This window comes from Vipera berus (assembly GCF_964194415.1).
Source record: "Vipera berus genome assembly, chromosome: 2".
In the NCBI taxonomy this organism is placed as follows: domain Eukaryota; kingdom Metazoa; phylum Chordata; class Lepidosauria; order Squamata; family Viperidae; genus Vipera; species Vipera berus.
This window is the reverse complement of record NC_138203.1, coordinates 248,005,450-248,029,002: the sequence shown is the minus strand read 5'-3', so window position 1 is coordinate 248,029,002 and position 23,553 is coordinate 248,005,450. Positions and strand designations below refer to the sequence as shown.

At 38.0% G+C, this 23,553-nt stretch overlaps 1 protein-coding gene across 6 annotated transcripts in view; it reads left to right on the top strand.

The window, feature by feature from the left end:
- The window catches only part of CHL1 (cell adhesion molecule L1 like), a 229,783-nt gene that overhangs the window by 49,625 nt on the left and 156,605 nt on the right, over positions 1-23,553 (top strand). Inside the window, exon 2 of one of the 6 annotated variants that reach the window (XM_081319703.1) lies at positions 3,722-3,807. The exons of the other annotated variants lie outside the window; for them this stretch is intronic. The gene's annotated coding sequence lies outside the window, so the exon portion shown is untranslated. The remainder of the gene's footprint in view (positions 1-3,721; positions 3,808-23,553) is intronic. 6 annotated transcript variants of the gene reach the window in all.

Below are 23,553 nucleotides of genomic sequence, written 5' to 3'. Positions count from 1 at the left end.
CCAGTGCTTATTTGTTGTTCCCTAACAAGAATGAAAAGTCCTGTAAAATCTCTGGAGATTAGTTATGCTGCAAGTTGCATTTCACATGCTACTCATTGCATATTCCATTTTCCAACCACTGCTAATGGAAACAATAACTGTAAAGTAATTTGAGCCTCTAATTGCTGTTCTTTATGTCTCTGAACTTTATTTTCCCAACTTCAGTCCCTGAAGAAGTTGCTGGGGAGCATTATTGTCCTGTGAAATAATTACCCACCTAGCTGGAAAGACATTAATACAGTAGTTAAAAACTCTATGGAATTTAAATTATCACCCCAGAGAAAAGGCATTTATTTTTCATTTCTGCAGGAATAACTATTCTTCCCTTATATGCAATCATATTGTACGAAAGGGATTATTCTATTATTTTTGACCTTTTCAGTGGTTCCAATGCTGTGTGTCATTATCTATTGTAAAAAATTTGTCAGAGATTGGACAGGATCTGAATTTAGCCATGCTTAGAAAAGACAGCCCCAAATTAAAAGAATTTAATTTGTCATGGCTAATTTATGTCACTGGTTTCAATGGGTTTCTTCCAAGCATGAATAACTCTAGACCCAACTTGAGAGCTTATTTTGCTACTTCCACCACATCCACATAAATATTCTGAATCTGTAGTACTTTCTTCAACAAAATATTGGAAAAAGGAAACTGCAACAGTTGGTGGCTTGATAAAATTATTTACATTGTTTGTTGTGCCTAAATTTGATCATATCTACCTTTCTTGCATTTCATATATTTTGGAATATAATGCCAATGTTGGAAATTTTCATATTAATTCCTTTAACCTTATAGATTTTCAAAATTTGAAAAGACATATAGAGAGATGAGTGCGACTATCTCCCTTTTGCCCCAGTTCCTCCCATCAGATTCAGCTGGCAATAGCCCATATTTAAGAACCATTTCTGGATGGTACTTCACCACATATACTGAATAACCCAGGAATTTTGTAATAATTATACACCAATATTCATTTACCATATTTTCCGGCGTATAAGACGACCCAGCGTATAAGATGACCCCCGACTTTTAAGAAGATTTTCAAGGTTTTTCGTCTTATACGCCGGAAAATACGGTACTGAAAAAGATAATTGAAAAAGTGTACATATCATATCTATAGATACATCTGATTGTAAGTCCCATTTCAAGCAGGTTTTCTTCTGAAATTTGGTACTGAGACTGGTTGGGTCATTGCTGACCTATGCTGTAAAACTGACACAAAGAAGTGTAATTCTAGGTCACATGCTGCTTTTTAATATACTGCTCAAAAAAATAAAGGGAACACAAGATAAGACATCCTACTATTAAATACAGTACATTGTGTTGTTTAAGTGTTCCCTTTATTTTTTTGAGCAGTATATAATAAGACACAATATGCTTTTGGATCTTGGAGGGATTTTTGAAGCATGTGGTCTGCTCCTTCCATTGAGGCCAACTCAAATGACACTGGAAACTACAGTCCAACCCCTGTGATATCTACAGGATTCCATTAGCATGCTCAGTACTGTTGCTTTTTGATATGCTAATTAACTAATCTAAGTAATAATAAGGAAGAAATTGGGATATTTAAATATTTCCTGTATAAAGATTTCCTACAACTGACAAACCCCTCCTTCCCCACTTGGGTCTTGTGTGAGGATGCTGTCTTATCATCAGCCAGGTCCCTTCCTGTCTTGGAACTTGGGTGAAGTAGTGTTTTCTCTAGATCTTCATTTTGAATTTGAATTTGAATTTTATTGAATTTATATACCGCCCTTTCCCGTAGGACTCATGGCAGTTTACAGGGCATAAAAACGTCAATACAAAAATTAAGAACAATTAAAAAGATAAACTAAATCCCTGAAAAAATATAAAACATATAAAACCCCAGTTAAAACCCCAATTAAAACTCAGCCTGGGCCAGAAAGCTCGAAGAGCCAGGTCTTCAGGTCTTGGCGAAATGATCGAAGGTTGGGGGCAGTCCTAAGCTCCACGGGCAGCTGGTTCCAAAGGGCAGGCGCACCCACTGAGAAGGCCCTCACCCTGGGTGTTATCCGCCGGCATTCTTTTACTGGCGGCACCCTGAGAAGGCCCTCCCTGTGGGAGCGCACAGGACGAAGGGAACTGATATCCTGGACCCAAGCCATTTAGGGCTTTATAGGTCATCACCAGCACCTTGAATCTCACCCGGAGGGCAACCGGAAGCCAATGCAGCTCGCGGAGCAGAGGTGTTACATGGGGGTAATGGGAAACCCCCATCACAACTCACACGGCTGCATTTTGCACCAGCTGGAGCCTTCAAGGGCAGCCCCATGTAGAGAGCGTTGCAGTAGACTAAACGGGAGGTCACGAGTGCATGAGTGACTGTGCGTAGGGCATCTCAGTCCAGGTAGGGTTGCAACTGGCACACCAGGCAAACCTGGGCAAAAGCCCCCCTGGTCACGGCTCCTATATGGTCTTCAAAACTGAGCCACGAATCCAGGAAGACACCCAAGTTGCGAGCCCTATCAACGGGGGGTAACACCTCACCCCCCATCGTTAATGATGGAATAGTCTGGTTAACCCGAGATGCCGGTATGCACAGCCACTCAGTCTTGGCAGGATTGAGACGAAGCCTGTTTCTCCCTATCCAAACCCGAACCGCCTCCAGGCAGTGGGACATCATGGTGAGGGCATCACTGAGTTGGTTCGGGGTGGAGAAAAAAAGTTGGGTATCATCAGCGTACTGATGGTACCCCACCCCAAAACCACGAATGATCTCGCCCAGCGGCTTCATATAGATGTTGAACAGGAGGGGAGAGAGAACCAACCCCTGAGGGACTCCACAAACGAGAGGCCTCGGGGCGGATCTCTGCCCTCCTGTCAACACCGACTGCGATTGGCCCAGGAGATAGGAGAACCACCGTAAAATGGTGCCTCCCACTCCCAACCCCCTGAGACGCCCCAGTAGGATACCATGGTCGATGGTATCCTTGTTCAATGGAATCCACCTTTGGTCTTTTCTTCTCCTTGCCTGAGAAATTGTTCTGTACCCTCAAATAATTTCACTCTCCAACTTTTCTCTTCAGCCACTCCATTTCACGCAGGTTTTCTCCCTTCTCTTTTCCTTCTTTCCTCTTCTCTCTCTCTCTCTCTCTCTCTCTCTCTTTCTTTCTTCAACTTTTACTCAAACCAACACCTATTTCCTAGAACTGGGGAGGTAGGTATCCCTCCCAGGGTTCTAGTACACCTATGTACAAGGCTGGGACATTGAAACTATTCTGTATCTCCCTACAAGTCCTAGTTCATAGCCAGTTCAATTCATCAGCCTTGGGGCACCAGAGCTGCCCTTTAAGGCCAGAATTCAGTTTCTTTTCCCCCCTTTCTCATGCCATTTGCTTAGTCATGCCAGTAGAACAGCAGCTGTACCAGGCCACTAATAATCGTATGTCACACTAACAATTTAGTCATCTGGATTACTATTTTGTACAATGTGGGGTTAATGTTAAATAAATATCGAGAAGTTCAAAATCAGGTGCAAAATCAGGCAGACAGCCATGCTTTGGTCCAAAATAAGGAATTTGCTATTTATTTTCTAGACATAGGGCCCTAAATGGTTTAGCGCCTGTCGAACTACCTTCCCTGTCTATGTAATTTTGCAGGATACTTGAGACTTCTCTCTCTCTGACACAAAAGAAAAGGCTTCCTCTTGAATTGTGTTCAGGCTTTAGAATTTATTCCCTCGAGAGTTCTGTTTATGCATCCCAGTCTCTCATCACAGAATAAGTCTTCTCATATATTGTGAGGAAGGTGAGTGGTTTCTAAATTTGATAAATAAATAAACCTTATTTTACCAGGCTGTTAATTGTTCATTGTGAAGTGATGCTAATACTGAGTTTAATTTTTAGTTTTACTACACTCAGTGGTGGGATTCAGCCAGTTTGCACCTGTTCAGTAGAACTGGCAGCTAATTTTTTGTTGCCCAGACCCAGAACAGACTTCCGGAAGCTGCATCCACACAGAGAACCAGTTGTTAACATATTTGAATCCCACCACTGACTATAGTGTAACTATTGTAAGTCACCTTGAATACAGCTTTAATTTGAATAGAAAGAGGGGTATAGTTTGAACAAATGAGAAATAAAAGTTATGTGATTTTTGTTTATTTGTTGCCTGGAATGAAAAAACATATACCCAACACCCTGATTTCAGTCTCAGTGTAAACTGTAGCCAAGGCAGTATATTGTCAATACCTGAAGTAGAAAATTGCAGAATAATTTTTCTCTGGCAATAAAAATGCAGTCATAATAAATTGAATTACTACTAATTTTCTATCCAGACTGTCTTTATATTTGTTTAGGTGCCAAATGTGGGACATTATACTGTTTTAATCAGCTTTTTAAGATGTTAGATTTACCTGCAACTGATTTTTTTTTTAACCTTGTGCTGGTTTGGATTTTCAAAGCCAGTAATTTGCAATTTTGTTGCATTTGGGAATAATTCAATTACATAGAGCAAGAGTAATGAAGTAAGGAAATATCCTATAGTTCACATTTGGCTAAAATAGGGAAAGGCTCTTAATGAAGCATAAACTTAGTCTCAAAGATATTGTATTGATCATTGATTCAATTCCATGTGTATGAACAATGTCAGAATTTAGCACTGTGAAAAATTGTGGATTCTGAAAACCTTAGGAACACAGCGGGCCATTGCTTGTCAGAATGTACAATGTGACTGTGTAGACCCTTAGGGTAGTATCATTAATGGATTCTTTAGAAGAGATTTAAAAAGTCTCTATTTCAGGTCTGCTATCTTCATTAATTTAATTAACTTTTAGAGCTCTGTAAGGATTACTGAGTTAAACCATGCAAAAATGATTGCACACTTAGCAGTTTTGTTGCTAATTTATTTAGGAAAATCATAATATATGATATGGCCATTAGGTGAGCTGCCCTTATAAAGTAAATTACATACATCCACAATGATTTCAATTTGTTAATCTGTTACAGCTGGATTGAGTATAATTCGGTGGAGAAAAACTATAGAGGAGGCACTTTTGGTGAAAAAAATGTTCCAATAGAACAGGCATGTCAAACTGCTGGCCCACGGGCCGGATGCATCATACTGAAACTGTGCCTACCCCATTGCTGACAATGGGAAAAAAGTTGTGATACATCACACAACATGCCTGCTCTAGAAAGATCTTTCTATATGACATCAGGAATTGTTTTATGTTCTTACATTCACAATAGCAACTAGAACACTGGAGAATTTGTTATAAAATAATCTTGCCAAAACTAGGAAAATAGTCTCATATTTCAAACATTAAAAAGGAATATTCTATTCTATTCTATTCTATTCTATTCTATTCTATTCTATTCTATTCTATTCTATTCTATTCTATTCTATTCTATTCTATTCTATTCTATTCTATGTGCAATATATTGGTGCACATGCAGCCATGTTTTTAAAGATAGCCATCATTTTAAAGATAGTATTGAAAGAAAAGTCATCGGTGTCCAGTCCAAGCTGGGAATAAAAAAAATGGAGACTGCTTTAGAAAGAAGGTTGTAGTTTATTGAAGAGCAGAGCCAGACAGAAGCATGGCTCTGGGAAAGCTGACCACATGTTGCAGGGAATGGTAATTTTTTATACCTTCTGGGGCTCTTGAGGTTGTTTCCTATTCCTGTTTGAGGCTTTGTATTTCCTGTGTCATGTACTTTGACCTGAGTCTGAGTGTCCCCTTTGGGTATTATGTCCCAAAGATCATGTCTTTTAGGTTTGGATGGGGTATGTAGATTTTAGGGACCTTTGTCCTCCTAATCTCTTCAGCTTCTATCCGGAAGGCTCCAACCTTTCTGAAAGGATTACAGAATTTGCATTTTCTAAAAGCTGACCTCTGCCTAGGGGCAGCTGATTTCTGTTTCTGTCTTTTTTAAGCTCTTCTCCATTATTCCTTTGGGGAAATATATTCTGCCTTTTTAATATTCCCCCAAATCTTTCTTTCTCTGGATTTATTTTCTACACAAGTTCATTCAGTTTGAAAAATATTTTGATCTCCCAGTCCCTCTCAGCTTCTTGGCTTTCCCTAATTATGTTTTATATGCAAATTCTCCCAACCAGCTAAATGAATTCTAATTGCCCAAACCTTTTAAAGTGACCCATGCTTTGCCTGACCAGAGCATGAACCCTGGACCAACTATTCATATTAAGATTCTTTCCCTGGTCATGTAAATCAAATGTGTTAAAAGCTTAGTAGCCCATTGTTAAACCTGCAGAGTCTTTTGTTAGAAAAGCCTTGATTTCTATTAATACTAGTGGGGTGAGTTATATATTGCAGAGTTATAAATTGCTGCCTGAAGTGAAACGGATTTTCAGAAATCTCTACTCAGCTTTTATGTCCTTCTTTCATTCCTTTGTAGTGTGTGTGAGAGAAATACATTTCAGCAAATATTTGTGACTGTGATTTAAGTTGTAACATCCAGATCTGCACTGAAAAATTACACCAAGCATATCTCTTGTTTAAGTTGTAAGTGTGATGAAGCATCCATATTTGCTTTGTTTATTAAGAAAAAAACACAATTTGGTTAAAATTATGCCCTTGGTGACAAGGTCAGCTAATTAAAAATTAGCTGATTTTTGAATAGACTTTCCTTGACCTTTATATATATTATAACAGTAATAATAAATTAACAATGAAAGGCAAGAGAACTTTAAGCAAATGCACTCAACCCTTAAAAATTGAATTTTATTTTTTAGGAATATGTCCTTAATGACTGATGATCTGTATTTTTGTATGCCACCTGTTTCCAGTTCTACTTGTAACTTCATAGGCTGAAGAATCTGGATGTATGCCAGTTGCAGTTAGGAAAAGCCTAGCAAGAGAATACTGTAAAAACAAGATAATGCATGAGCTTCTGAACAGCCTGTAGAAATCCCTATAGCAGGGGTCTTCAAACTTGGCCCTTTTATGACTTGTGGACTTCAACTCCCAGAATTCCTCAGCCAGCATGCCTGGCTGAGGAATTCTGGGAGTTGAAGTCCACAAGTCATAAAAGGGCCCCTATACTGTCCAAAGACAGCTGATTTCTGCCAGAATGATCAAGGATCTTGGCAAGAAGCAGCTTCTGATATTGGGCTTAGAAAGGGTATCTCCATGTGATAACTTTATTATAATTCAGAATTGGCTTGTGACTTGTGCAATCACAGGTTGTCCATTGGTTGTGAGATAAGAACAAAATTCAGATTTCTCTGAAACTGAAGCAAAGCTAGTTTTTTTTCTGCTGCCCAACGCTGCCAATCTATAGATTTTATAACATTCAATTCAATTTTGTAGGTTGATAAGAATGTTTTAATGTTGTCTCCGTGCACCTGTCATTAACAAATAAATTTATTTTCCCTTTTCCTTGGAGTATGGATTAAGAGATGTTTGGTACTTCATGATCTGAGGTCAAGAAATTAACTGAACAATGATTATGCTTTCCTATTGATTACCTGGTGATAAACAATGATTAGATCATTGGGATTTCTGTATGATCTGAACAGTTTGAAATTGGTAGGACTAAAAATGATCGCAAGTCCCCTTTGAATTGCTTTGGAGGAATTGGAAACCAGAAACAGTTGTGATGTGGAAGGATCCTAAGTCCACAATTTTATAAACATTTACTTAGGAATAAATAGGTCTTATTTAACTAGTTGTGTATATAAATGACTTGATTCCAAGCTGGTTTACATTTCTGGTTTCATTCATTTCCCAATAGTCATTGATAAATAAGGGTTACTATCACACATTTCTGCTATGTTCCCAGTGCTTTTTTCAAGTATGCAGAGTGGTTTGCTTGTTTGTCTGCTTTATATCCCACCTTCAGTTCAGGAGATCAAAGCAACAGTTATACTGAAATACCAAAGAGAAATCTTCCAATAGTCTCAGCTTCCTAATGAAATATAACAGAGGCTTAAGGAAGGTTCATTATGTAGTCAGAACCTTATTTGTGAGAGTCCTGTCATATAATTTCAGCCATGGCTAAGCTTCAAAATCCATACTAAAATCTGTTCTGGCATCTAAAATGTAAGGCACCTGTCAGCAAGGTATTACTTTATTCTGTAAGTTGGCTGGAAAGGGAGCTGAATTCTTCTTGCCTGCAATTCATAGGCAAAGCTGTAGGGAGGAGAAGGTGGAATAAAATTTCTAAAATTGAGCAGTGATGCTTTCACATTAAATAATCCTCATTCCTTGATTCACCCAGATGATTAGAACTGGAACGGCTAATTCTGAGTGGCATGCTTGCTCTGATAAGGAATATTTCCTATTTAGATTAGTGAGGAAGCGACCTGAAATACATTATTACTGTGTGGAGATGTTCTATTTAGGATTCTGGCCAGCTCTGCTTTCTTCTGAGATGTTTCTACCTATTTGCTCATTATTTTTCATGGTAAACCAGCAGAGTTTAAGACTACTTAGCAAATACAGTTCTCCTCCTTACATTTAACAAACTTAGATTTTGTGTGTGCATGTCTGTGTGCATGTATGGGTATAACCCTATTGTATTTTCTTTGATCAAAAACTAAAGACAGTGGAAGCTGACAGACTACCACTTCAATTTAAAACAGGTTGGAAATAAGAAAATTTCCACTTCTCAGTCTATGACTAAAAGAGAATGGCTAGCTAAATTCACCAAGCTAGTTTCCATGTCTGAGAGAAAACTACAACCTGGGTCTCTTCACTCTCCACTCCTAGTCAAGCTTCTTAACCCTTACATGTGACAGGCATGTGTATAAGTGTATTCCTACATCTGTTTAAATATAGCAATACTTCTAACTTATTTTTCCACATGTCATTGCATTAAGTCCATTCCAACATACAGGTCTTTTGAAATTGCTCCTGGGAATACCTTTTTTTAACAAAACAAGTAAACATTTTCTCTCCTTTAACATGTACAGAACAAATGCCCGTAGTTTATTTCTGCCCCAAGAAAAGATCAGTTGACACTTAGCCTAGCAGTTAGGTTTATCACACTTCTCACAAATCATTTTGGTGGAAAAAGTTCTCTAGAGGATGTGGCATCACCTAGACCAGAGGTAGGCAACCTTGGCTCTTTTATGACTCATGGACTTCAACTCCCAGAATTCTTGAGCCAGCATTACTCAGCTTGGAAACCTCTCCCTTTCCCCTCAGCATGGCTGGCTCAGGAATTCTGGGAGTTGAAGTCCACGAGTCATAAAAGAGCCAAGGTTGCCTACCCTTGACCTAGCCTATTGAACAAATTTACAAAGCAAATTTTGCATGGGGCATCAAGAACATCATAATAAATTGCTCAGAGTAGTTTCTTTATTGCTGTTTGCCTATGGACAGCAATCCTGCCAAACTAAAGCACACTCTGCAAACACTATGAAATTTAGAGAGGATGTTTCTACATACCAGTCATTCAATGCTAATTTACCTCTTCACTCCAACTTCCTACAAATCAGCAGCAAACTCCCCCACAAAGTATAAGAGATGCCTCTGAGGAGAAATGAATAAATATTTTCATAGTAAACTTCATCACAGACAAGCTAATGTCAATAATTATCTTAATAATTATAAATTTAGTGTACAAGTTGAAGAGGTACAATAGTGCCATAACTTAGCAATCCAAAGAATAGTAGAGAGCAAGAGAATTTGACTAACTACTTTGTGTTTGGTGAATAATTGACAATATAAAGTCTATCTATAGATCTATATTCTTTTACTACATAAGTAAATTGTTTCCACATTTATTTTCTGAGCAATTTATTATTTCAGTAATATCCATTGTTGCTGAGCTTTTTTTTTTTTTGCTGACTGAAATGTTTGTTTTTGATTCAGTCATTTTCTTCTCTATCTCTATGACAGAAAAAAAAGATTCTCCAGGGAAATAAAGAGGCAAAATCTTGCTTTAAGAAGCAGGATATTCTGACAGAAGTTATAACATTAGCTGAATTTGCACTACCTCTCGAGAGCATGCATTTCTCCAGACCTAATCAACTGGTTTAGGCCTCCTGTAGCAATGAAAGGGTGCAATCTCTAGCTTACAAGTAGAGATATGAACAATATCAGATGAATATTTATAAAGATTTTTGTATTAGTCATTTTTGTATTAGTCCAGAAATACAAATGCATTTCTGTTTTCATTTATTTTAGGAGTTGAATTTACGTAGCTGCCAATCCAAATACATGACTGTAGACATTGGTATCTATACTTTTCAAAATCTGGAAGCAGTTTGCAATTTCATAAAGTGATCACACACACATACACACACACCCCAAAACCCCAAGCAAATTGGGTTCACTTCATGCAAATCAGGGGGTATCTTCTAGAATACAGGAAGCAGGATCTTTCTTTATTCTGCATGAATGGCTCTAGAAGTTTGAGATGATAGATTGCCCTGGGTAGTTGTACGTCTCTTGAAAGGAAAGTAGACCTCTTATAGGAAGAGGCTTGTAGATAGCCCATCCAGGGCACCACTCAGTGGTGGGATTCAGCCGGTTCGCACCACTTCAGCAGAACCAGTAGTTAATTTTTTGTTGCCCAGGCCCAGAATGGACTTTCGGAAGTGGCATCCACACAGAAAACCAGTTATTCATATATTTGAATCACACCATTGGCATCACTGACAGCTAAGCATTAAAATAAATTAGGTAGGATTAGTGACCGGTGATAGAGGTGCTTTTATAGCATTCCTGAATAACTACCCTGTCTTTATAATGTGAACTGAAGAGGGGCCAAGCCCCAACCCTTTGAACTTCATGTTGTACAAAACGTGCACAAAATACATGCATATTTTCAAGATTTTTTTTCAAGATTTTCCCTCCAAATTTGCAAACTAGGTTTCATATAAGGATATGGGGATAAAAATTAGAAGGTTTGAAAAATCATGGCTGAAATGGACTTGACCTGATTGTAACTCAGCATCGACAACCTCATAAATACACAAACAACAAATAGGGCAAATCATGTACACCATCCAGGGCTTGCAACTGTTGCACCTCACATTAAAATTCAGCTGTATTCATAAATATCCTCTTCAAATTAGAAAATAACCCACCTATTTTAATAATGAATCATGGAATTTTCATAAAGCATTGAGGAAATTTAGAATAATAATAATAATAATAATAATAATAATAATAATAATAATAATAATAATAATAATAATAATAATAATCATCATCATCATCATCATCATCATCATCATCATCATCATCATCATCATCATCATCCTTGTTTTACATCACTAATATAATAGAGATATTTGAAGCAAAATAACATAACATTTAAAATTCACCATCTCATTTTTTCCTTTACATATCTAGTTATTGACTAGTTCACTGGTTCTCAAACATTTTGGTCCCAGTAGCCCTTAAAATGAGTGTGATTTGCTTTTGTCTGTTATATCTATCAGTATTTACTATTAAATTAAATTAAAACTGATAAAATCGTTTACTTATCTGATTTAACAGATTCCCTGATAAGTTCTTGGGATCCCGGGGTGGAGGGGGGGGGTTTCCCAGATCACACTTTGAGAACTAGAATAACCTAATCAAAGGGTTCATTTTCATAGCTTTCATTCACATAAGAATTATAAAAGAGTTATTTACAAATGCAGCAGGAATACTCACAACATGCCTTCAAAACAGATATGATAAAGTATGAGAATCCCATTGCAGTATAAATCAGTATATTTTTATTTAAGAAAGGGAGAAAGTCTGACCAGATCAACACACATTTTCCAGGTGATTCCAGCTTCTCTGGTTAGGCAGGTATTTGACAGACATGCTGAGAAAGTACTTTTTTATTAGTAAAATCCTGAATGTCTAATGTCTCTGGAGGATAATATTTTCATTGGAAGAAATACTTTAATGTCAAGTAATTGCTTCCATTGGATATTTGGGGCACCTGGTGTAGCCTACTTCTGGTCCAGTTTGTTGTTTTCAAAGATGTCTGATTCTGTGCAGATTCTCAGTCATCCAGGTCATAGTTGTCTCACAGGCGATTTTTGCTTCTCATGCAAGAAGCTTCGTTGGTTCTGGCCAGAACTGGAAGCTTCTTGGATGAGAAGTGAAATATCTTCTCCCTCTTCCTCAATGGAAAAAAATAGTCCAGTTGCCTTTTGAGAAAGCACCTTTGAGACAAGTTGTCTGATTTTGTTGCTTCTTTTTTGTTATTGCCTGTTTGATTCTATCAATACTTCACTTTGCCTGAGAAAATATTGTGCTGCCTATTCACCCTCCATTTTCCCATGGCTCATGGCTGAGAGGAGAAAAGATAAGTGGAAGCAATCTTTCACAGGGAATTTTATTTATTTATTTATTATTGGCTACCCAACTCACACATAGGTGGCTCCGAGTGTCTTACAGCATTAAAAATTACAACATAAAACCCCATAACCTCACCCCATGGCAACACTTAATCATAATAATAATAATAATAATAATAATAATAATAATAATAATAATAATAATAATAATAATAATAATAATAATAATAATAATATCATCTCCAAATCTTTTATACAATATTTGAGATCTGTTTTATTCACAAAATACTGTCCTTACCTGCTAAGAGGTTTTGATTGAGGTTTTGCTTTGTGTTAAAGAAATTCAAAGGGGGAAAATGTGAAAAGAGGGAACACCACTTGGTTCCTGTTCATACAAGAGCTAACAATAAAGGAGACATTTTTGTGAGGTTCACTTGCTGACATAAGCAAATGGGATCACAAAGTCAAGGTCCATGCGATTTTTTCTTCTTATTACCCATGGCTCCATTTGAATGGATAACCTTGAGATAAAACAATCCCATTTTTGCATCACTGATATTTCAGGCCATCAGGCTTCCAATGCTCCATGTAAAATCAATTTCCATATGATACTCCTTTAGATACAATAATTTCCTTCATTAATTAATATTAATAACAGCAATCGTCTTGATGAATATACTCATTATTATTATCAGTGTACTTAAGTGTGTCATTTGTCTTATACATATTTCCACAGTTTTGCTGAATAGATGAAGATGTGATAGAGGAAAAAAAAATGGAGCTCAATGAACTAGATAACAAAAGCTAGTTTTCTTTTAGCCTGGCTAGATGAATCATTTAAGATAATGGCGGAGAAATGTGCCATCCAACAGTTTAAATAAATAAATCAGTAAATAAATAATAAAAATAGTAAGAGAGAAACATAATCCCATCAAAGGATTATTTATTTCAAGTAAATCATAATTTGAAGTCCTGTTTTGGTGATGAAATAAGCAGGACTACAGACTACTATGTAAAAATGTTTAAAAAGATGACTTAAAACAAAATTAGTGTGAATATGCAATATAGCTACACAAATCACCAGAGGGGAAAGAAAAAATAATAATACATGGAAAGAAGAAAATTACATGTCCTCAGTGTAATGTCTTTTTGCCCCAAGGAAATAGAAAGCAGGTCAGATTAATAGAAAATGGGTGTGAGGCAAAGAATTTTAGAGTGCATTTGTTCATATCCAAGCCTCTTCTAAATTCATAAATATTTCTTATGAGCAAAGAGCATTGTTAGAATCAAAATCTTTGTCTGCAGCTTTAAAAAAAACCCAAAAAGAAAAATGTGATGCATTTAAGAAATTTAAAATAAATAATACTCTACCATGCAGACATAGGTTGAAGTAACTAACGGATTATGTAGTAAACATCATCAATCATAGCCTTTCATAGATATGGCCCACAAAGTCTGCATCTATAACCATCAAAGCCAGTCACTAGCTTTAAACAGGAAAAGGATTTAAATAAACTAAAATTACATCAAGGCTAGATTTGATAAGCATAGAGCACTGTCCGCTTTCTGAACTGTGTTACACTGTGGAAATTAAGCAATTTAAGGCTCACTGAGGTCACTGCGGGAAGGAACTTTTGGATGTCTGCCAGTGGAGTTAAGGAATTACAGGAAAACATTTCCTTTCACTAATTTTTTGGAGAGAGTACTGTAGATGTCTTCCAATAAACTATTTGGGGTGCAGTCTAACCAGAATTCCTATTACGATCTGCTTAATCATCCAGTATAAAGTGATTGTAGACTCTTTATCTGATTAATATGTGCCATCACATTGTTTTTAACTTCTAGCAACCAAATCTTTATTTGAAAAAAGATTATTTGGTGATGAAAATGCAGGGCACTTACAATAGTTACCTTTCAATATTTTACTTCTCTGCGATGAGGTAGAATAGTATGACATACTTAAGAAGGCCTGTTTTTGTATACCTTGTGGTTGCTAGGCCCTGGTAATACCTACTCTTCCTTCTCAAGAAAAAAAATAGATAACTCATTACTCCATTTCAATTAATTAAAAAATGCCATTTCTGAATTCAGAATGAGAACATCTTATTCAGTAAAACTAGACCAGAGGTCCCCAACCTTTTGGACACCAGGGACCAGTTACATGGAGAGAGATTTTTCTGTGGACCAGAGGGGGTGCGGTTTTGTGTGCTGCCTGCATCCTGTGGATGGGGCTTTGCTTTTTGTGCAGACCAGTTGCTGGCATGCCGCAGCCCAATACTGGTCCGTGGACCACAGATGGGGACCCCTGAACTAGACCTTACATCATGTTTTAAAAGTTTCAAGAAAAATAGCAAATAGTATTTTTAAGATAAGAAAAAAATAATGCTTCATGTATTGATAATAATAATAATAATAATAATAATAATAATAATAATAATAATAATAATAATAAATTTTACTTATTAAACTATTTTATATAACTACCCAAGTGACTCTAGTGATATACAACAGAGCTTTGTTGTTGTTGTTAGCTGCAAAGTCGTGTCCGACCCATCTCGACCCTATGGACAAAGTTTCTCCAGGCCCTCCTGTCCTCTACCATCTTCTGGAGTCCATTTAAGCTCACGCCTACTGCTTCAGTGACTCCATCCAGCCACCTCATTCTCTGTCGTCCCCTTCTTCTCTTGCCCTCAGTCTTTCCCAGCATTAGGCTCTTCTCCAGTGAGTCCTTCCTTCTCATTAGGTGGCCAAAGTATTTGAGTTTTAGCTTCAGGATCTGGCCTAAAAACAGTTAATGAATACATTAAAAGGTATAAAAACAAGCTAAAACAAAGAATAATAGACAATATATTAAAAATAACGAATCCACTCCACTAATTTACCCATCCCCTGGGGCCTTATTCAGGTCTTGAGGAACCTCCAGATGCTCAATAGTGATGAGGCCAACCTCACTTCAATCGGCAGAAGATTCCACAGTGTGGGCACCACAGCCGAAAAGGCCCACTGCCTTGGACCCACCAAATGTAGTTCCCTTGGCAATGGAACTTGTAACATGCCAACTCTGCTTGTATCTGATAGAATGGGCAGCTGAAATTGGGAAGAGTCAGCCTCTCAAATAACCCACTCCCGTGCCATTAAGATATTACTCTGCACATGTCAGATTAGGTATAATTTCCAGCATGCTTAATGTGTATGATTATTTCCGTGATCCAGTAGTAGGATCTCTGTTCCTTAGGAATTGTTCTGAACCAGCCCTCTTCTGGCCTTGAGTAAGGCAACCCCTATTCAGAAAGAAGAGACTGGAGAGCGTCCAAGGCTAAAAGGCATCTGCCAAGATTTAATTACGCAGTTAACAAAAACACTAGAGCTTGTCTTCTCAAGCGGAAAAGTTGCTTTCAGCAACCAGCCCCTCCCCAAACACTCCTTTTATAGAGAGCTCAGGGCGTGGTCTCCCTGTGCCTCCTCCCGAGGAGTCCCACATTCTTTCTTTGTTTGTTCCTGCTCGACTGCCTCCTGCGTCGGGCGTCCTTGAACAGGGCCAGCTGTGGGTCATCATCTTCCGCACTATCGGGCTCACGCAGCTGAGAAGAGGGCCCCGGCTGGGAACTCTGCCAAGCCTCCACGCCATCATCAACCGGTTCGTCTCCCACACGGTCCTCCTCCCCCTCATCTGAGTCATCCGACACCTCTGAGCCGGCTGCCGAAACCACAGGCTGGCCCTGAGTCACAACAGGAATATACAACTCTTTAAAATGAAGCTACAACATTTCTGACAATTGTAACTGTTAGTTTTCTCACTTTGCCTTCCCTTTTCTGGCTCTTGTAAGATGACTATGTAAGCATTAAATATAATATATGCAAATCCTTTAGCACTACCTGTGTTTGTTTTCCATCTGCCAATTGTTTGGAAAGGTAATGTGACATGGTGGTTACAAAGATTGGTTACCTGTGATGTTATAATGGGCCATTATTTAGTAAACTGCTAATAGCTACATGAGAGATACGTAAACAAGACAGCTGGAGTTAGGCCATTGGTCTATTTTTCTTTAAATTATCTCTAGAGAAAACAGTAGCTCCAGGGTATTAGATAGGAAGCTTTTTCAGGGCTGGTTTGAGCTATGAGGAAATGAAATTTGATTGTCCTTAGCTCTAAGCTACAATTGTTTCTCAGGTCCAGTGAAGAATTATCCATAGTTTGTTCATCCAGCTCCTAAAGCTTTGATGAATAATTAGAAATGTGGAAAATGTTATTTTTCCAATAGTAAATGAAGATAGATAGATACTTCTGCTGCCAAACTCTTTTCTAAATGTAATTCCAGGGGCAGGTTATTCAATACCTTTTTGGCAAATGTATAGAGTGTTGTCTATTAGGAAGATATATAATAGCTGGCAATGTCTTCTACAGACTCTGAATGTAGCTGAAAAACATCCCTAAAATGTAGAAAATCAGATTTTGGCCTTGTGCCAGGATTCTGTAATAGAACAATAATTGCATTCTCTTTGTTAATAATCTTTGGTATACAGGAGCTGTGCTGCTTTGATAAAAGCTATTTTAGTTCATGAAGTTAATCATTTGTTTAAGAAATTCTTCTGGCAGTTGTAAGATCTCAGAGTGATAAACCCAAAATCCAATAGTACAATACATAAGCTGTAAAACAATACATAAGCATTAAATAGCACAAAAGATCAACTACAAAGGAACTGATATACTATAGACAGTACAATAGATAACCTGTTTAAAAAATAATAGAGCCATAGAAATTTTACCACTAATATGAAATGCAGCAGCAAGATTTTATCTACTCTTTAGAATGGTAAATAAAATGCTTGTATAAACATTTATTTGATGAAATGTGATTGTTGCTGTCTAGAAATTAATCCTTAATTCCAGATATTATGTGCTTTGTGGACTACTTGGTATTTCCTGAGCTTGGTTGTTTGCTTGCAGATATTTCAAGGCCTGCTAGACTTCCTGCTCACTAGGGTCAGCTCAACGAAGCAATCCATTAATTGATTGGAATGGCAATAGTGTTTATCTGTTGTATTAATACGTACAGGGATGCGGTGGCTCAGTGGGTTAGGTCGCTGGCTCTTCAGCTTTGAAATGGAGATGAGCACCGGCCCCTAGAGTCAGAAACGACTAGCACGCATGTGCGGGGGAACCTTTACCTTTTATTAATACATATGTTACTCACTGACTGCATTCAATCATGTTTCATTCTTGGAGACAACATGGACAATGTCTGAAGTTATCTTGGCAAAGTTTTTCAGAAGTGGTTTTCTACTGCCTTCTTTCTAGGGCTAAGAGAAAGCATCTGGCTCTAGATCACCCAATTGGCTATGTGCCTAAGGTAGGATTAGAACTCATGGTTTCCCAGTTTCTAGCCTGATGACTTAACCCCTGCACCAAACTGATTCTCACTCTACTTGTACAAGGATAGCATTTCTATTCCTTAAAATGGCCCTTTTTCATTTGTCCTCACAACTAAACATACTGGTTAATATGTATATTTAAAAATGTACAGTAAATGTAGTTATAGAGAAGAAAATATCTTATTATTTCTTAGTACAGCAATAATTGAAATGATTGCATTTTTCGCTCTGTGTGTAATCTTTGAACAATATTTTATTTGAAATAACTTGGAACTAGTTTAAAAGCAGTTGTGCATTATGCTGACTTTCCAGTTACTAGAAACTTGCTGTCTTCGCTTCAATATATTTACAGTAGTCTTTCTTTAACCAGTATGGAATTATATTATATCTTCTTCCTATAAAAAATAATAATCTTGTGTCAGCTATAAATGTGTGTTAGACAAAATTCCTGTATAGCTCTTTAAAATCACACTCTAAGCAAATTTGTGCTTGGTAATTTTTATTTTTATTTTTTTGGGATTTGAATCTGGCTGTTGATTCTTAATGGCTATCTCTCATACACATAGGGGAGGGGAACAGAACAGAGCAGAGCAGAGCAGAGCAAAGCAGAAACCACAATGGTTTAGAAAGCCTAATTCCTGTTTGGTATTTTTATTCCTTAGTGGCTAACTGGATGCCTATAGGAAACCCACAAACAAGACATAAAGGAAATTTCAACTTTGCTCTTTTTTCTGTGTATATATATTGCTAGTCAGCTGTCAGTATGTTTTCATGTTTCATAATAATTTCATTTTCTAGTCATAAACGGCAAGGATAAAAGGAAAACCTATCAGTACTGGTACACAGTAATTGTTGAATGCAGTTCAAAATAAAGGAAAGCACGTCTATGTTTAGCTCACTCCCTTTTTCCCTCTCTCTCATTAGCTAGCGGCTTTTGATACCATCGACCATGGTATCCTACTGCGGCATCTCAGGGGGTTTGGAGTGGGGGGGACTGTTTTACAGTGGTTCTCCTCCTACCTCCTGGCCCGCTCGCAGTCGGTGTTGACGGGAGGGCAGAGGTCCGCCCCGAGGCCTATCGTTTGTGGAGTTCCTCAGGGGTCGGTCCTCTCTCCCCTCTTGTTCAACATCTATATGAAGCCGCTGGGTGAGCTCATTCGTGGTTTCAGGGTGGGGTATCATCAGTATGCTGATGATACCCAGCTTTTTCTTTCCACCCCGAACCAACCCAGTGATGCCCTCGCCATGATGTCCCGTTGCCTGGAAGCGGTCCGGGTTTGGATGGGGAGAAACAGGCTTCGTCTCAATCCTGCCAAGACTGAGTGGCTGTGCATACCAGCATCTCAGACTAACCAATCTTTTCAATCGTTAACCATAGGGGGTGAGGTGTTACCCCCCGTTGATAGGGCCTGCAACTTGGGTGTCCTCCTGGATTCACGGCTCAGTTTGGAAGATCATATACGAGCCGTGGCCAGGGGGGCTTTTACCCAGGTTCGCCTGGTGCGCCAGTTACAGCCCTATCTGGACCGAGATGCCCTACGCACAGTCACCCATGCGCTCGTGACCTCCCGGCTAGACTACTTCAATGCTCTCTACATGGGGCTGCCCCTGAGGACCACTCAGAGGCTTCAGCTGGTGCAGAATGCAGCCGCGCGAGTTGTGATGGGAGTCTCCCGATACTCCCATGTAACACCTCTTCTCCACAAGCTGCATTGGCTTCCAGTTGCCCTCCAGGTGAGATTCAAGGTGCTGGTGATGACCTATAAAGCCCTAAATGGCATGGGCCCGGATTATCTAAGGGAGCACCTGCTGCCAGCGTCAATTTCCCATCGTCCTGTGTGCTCCCACAGGGAGGGCCTCCTCAGGGTACCGCTGGTCAAGGATTGCCGACGGGTAATCCACAGGGGGAGGGCGTTCTCTGTGGGCGCGCCTGCCCTATGGAATCAACTGCCAACGGAACTCCGGACTGCCCCCGACCTTTGTTCATTTCGCCGGGACCTAAAAACCTGGCTCTTTGAGCTATCTGGTCTGGACTGAGGGGTTTAATATTTTTAAATTGTGATTTAATTTTTGCGGCTAGACTTAATTTAATTTATTTTAATTTTATATTGTATTGTTTTTAAATTTTGCCTTGTAAACCGCCCTGAGTCCTTTGGGAATAGGGCGGTATATAAACCGAATAAATAAATAAATAAATAAATAAATAAATAAATAAATAAATAAATAAATAAATAAATAAACGTCAAGGATGAAAGGAAAACCTATCAGTACTGGTACACAGTAATTGTTGAATGCAGTTCAAAATAAAGGAAAGCACGTCTATGTTTAGCTCACTCCCTTTTTCCCTCTCTTTCATTAGCTAGCAGAAACATGAAAGGAAAAGCAAAAAAGCTATCATCTCATAAGATAAATTTGATTAGGTATTAAAAGGCTGTTGCTGTTATGAATAGCTTGGTCATAGTTGCCATTTCTTTTGATTTCCGCCATCTGCTCTGGCTACAAAATCCTAGTATTAACTGAATCAATGGTAAATCAGACTACAGAGTCAAAGCACTCCGAGTTACAACAGAAAGCACGAATAAAGAGACGTAATTCAAGCAGCCCTGAGTAAATTTGTTTTTAACAGGTTTCTGCTTACATCTACACTAAGAGAAAGAAAGTAGCATGAATAGGCAGGGAGAAAGTAGTACCATAATCATTTCCAACTATAAAGGTATCTGCAGAAGTTAAAGAAGTGTTGATTTCTATATGTTTATGGTACAATACTGTATAAGAGGAAAGAGATGCAATGAACATTTTTGAATTAAGGGAGAACCCCAGTGATTGAAGCAATGGCTGAAAATTTCTTTCATTTTTTCAACTAGGTAAAACTTATTTTACTGCTTATTCTTCAGATTTGCTTGTGTGTTTCCACCTCAGAACAATAAAAAAATAATGAAAGCAACTTTCATTGATTGTGTTGGAAGAAGCTTCGATAACCAGAAAGGGAGGGGGGGAGGAAAAGAGAAAGGAAGTTTTGAAGGCCCATCCAACTTGTTTCCAGAGTCCTAGTTTATATAATAGCTGTAGCTGAGTCAGTTGTCCAATAAAATATGCAATCAACATTGTTGGATCAGATTTTGAAGATATATGTAAACACACCAGTAGTTAGCATCACAAGGTAATAGCTGGAATAGTACAATGATGAAAGTATTGACCTGGCATAGACCCAATTCATGTTAAGCTCAGGCACAGAAGTTCATGAAATGATCTTGGGCCAATTCTCTCTGTCTCAGCCTTTAACACACAGGTGTCAAACTCGCCACGTCATATGATGTGTTGCGACGTATCGCAACTCTTTTTGCATTACGGCAATGAGGTGGGCACGGCTTTGGTATGATGAAACCGGCCCATGGGCCGGCAGTTTAACACCCCTGCTTTAACAGATTAGTTATTGTGGGGAAAAATAGGAAGAAGGGAAGTACTAGATACACTGGCTTTGCTCCTAAACAAAAAGCAGGATCTGAATCTAACAAATCAATTCAGTCAAAGTAGGAAATGGTTCTAAGAAATTTTATCTAATAGTGATAGCATGCCACACTCTATTTGTGTTGAAATACAGTATTAACTTTAAGATCTTATTTATTTATTTTTATTTTAAATTTCTAATTTCAATTTTAATCTGTAGATATTTTCGATGACCTCTGATCTCTTTGGGATATATGTCTCTAACATTATTATAAGGGTCTTTGTAAACTGATGATTGCTTATTTGTCTGGCCAGTTGCACATCCTGTCTAAGGAAATAATAATCTTCTTCTTTGAATTACCATTTTAATATAAAGTCGCTTTATCCAAAGCCACATTTACTAGGTCTTTCAGATACAACACTATTCTTCTATCGTGTTACTTGGCGGCGAGTGACATCATTTTCTTTCTTAAAGTCAATAATAAATTTGAAAATGCGGATACGGTATTGCGATGTGTCCTCTTAGCTGTATATTCTTAGTCAGACTTTTAAAACATCTCTCTTTATTGTGCAGGGGAAATACATAATTAAATGCAACTAGTTCTAATCAGCGTGCATGTCAATGCCCATCTGATTATGAATAATGCAAAAATTGCTTTGATATTCCAGATAATTGCTGGGCTTTATTGCCATTGCCTCAAAAGTCCCACTTGCATTGTTGTGACATTGTATGACATGGATAAACCCCAGATCTGTAATTGCATTTGGGAAAAAAAAACCTAATAAGTCTTGAAAATGGAGGATCGTGCATATTATTACAAGAAAGTAGATAATGTAACCTTCCCATAACTATACAAGCTTATACTTCCACAGAGTTTCCCTGCAAACTGTGAATATGTAGAATATAGGATGCAACATTATTAAGAACTTTTAATGCCTACTTGACTGTGTATTCATTCAAACCAAAACAACATGATGTTATTATTCACAATAAAATTGTTTATCATCAGGAAATGAGAAGAAGTTTACATTTATTTCAGTACTCTCATAGCTATTATGTTTAAAGTTAATTTAAAATAGAAAATATATTTAGAGGGCTAGCAAATAGTCCCACCAATCCAATATATCTGATACATGGAAATATCTGCATCAAACAACAGGAGGTGAAGAAAAAAACCCACACTTTTTACAGAGAACACAGCAAGGTTTTGTGGACGCAGCTGTCCCCAAAATTGGTAATTCAGTTGAAAAGCTTAAGTTCTTCCACATATTTTCTGCAGTTAACACAGGTTCAAATCATGCAGAATAATATAACTTTCCTTCAAGATGAATTTCACTCTGAATATAGCAGGCATTTCAGATGATTGGTCTTGCACTTCTTTGGCATTTATCTGGGCGACCAGTAGTCACAGCCCATGAATATGGTCATGCAGATTGATTCAGAGTCAGTTATTAAATATTTATGGAGATATTTCTGGAATGTTGACAGTGCTACATTTCTATCCACTGTTATACAAGATTAGAGCACTGGAAATTAATGGTTTCACTATTCAATATTTGGGGTTATGAACAATTGACAGGTAACTAATATTTAATCTTTTGTTTTAATATTTTGAACAAAGGATGGATTTTTTTATTAGGAGTTAGCAAATACTTATATTTCATCTCTAAGTTTGACTCTGATGAGCAGAGGCAATAGAGAACTGTCGATTTCCAAAGAATTTTAGAGGTCATCTAGTCCAGAGGTCCCCAACCCCTGGTCTGTGGACCAGTACTGATCCATGGCATGCCAGCAACTGGTCTGCACAAACAAGCAAAGCCCCATCCACGAGATGCAGGCAGCAACAAAACCACACACCTTCCAGTCTGCAGAAAACCTCTTCCACAGAACCTGTCCCTGGTGCCCAAAAGGTTGGGGACTTCAGGTCTAGCCCAAGTTTCACTGGAGCACAAAATGGGAATGATCAGAATCCTACACCATCAGTCTGAAGGCTTCCCTACTAGCAAAGGGGGGAAAAATAAAACATACTGTATAAAGGAAGCCCTCAGAATTGGGGTTATCCCAATTAGGTCCTCATCGATGGAGGAAAAGATCCAGCCAGAGTTCCTCCATAACAGACAAAGAAGAGAACAACAAATGAAGCAATGTTGTCATTCCATAAATGCAAGAATATATCTGAAAACCTCAGGAGGCTTTTCAACCAACACAACATATAAGTACACTTTAAACCCAAGAATACACTAAGGTAGAAGCTTGACTACCCCAAGGATAAAACAAACTGAGTAATGTGGGAAACGTTGTGCAATGCAGGGAAGATCTGTTCATGGGTGAAACAAAATAACCAGTTCACAAAGGCATAGCATAACACAGGAGAACAAACCCATTAGGACAAGATTCAGCAAGCCATCTACATCTGAAAGACAAAAGTTAATCTTTTGAAGACAGCAAAGTCCATTTTC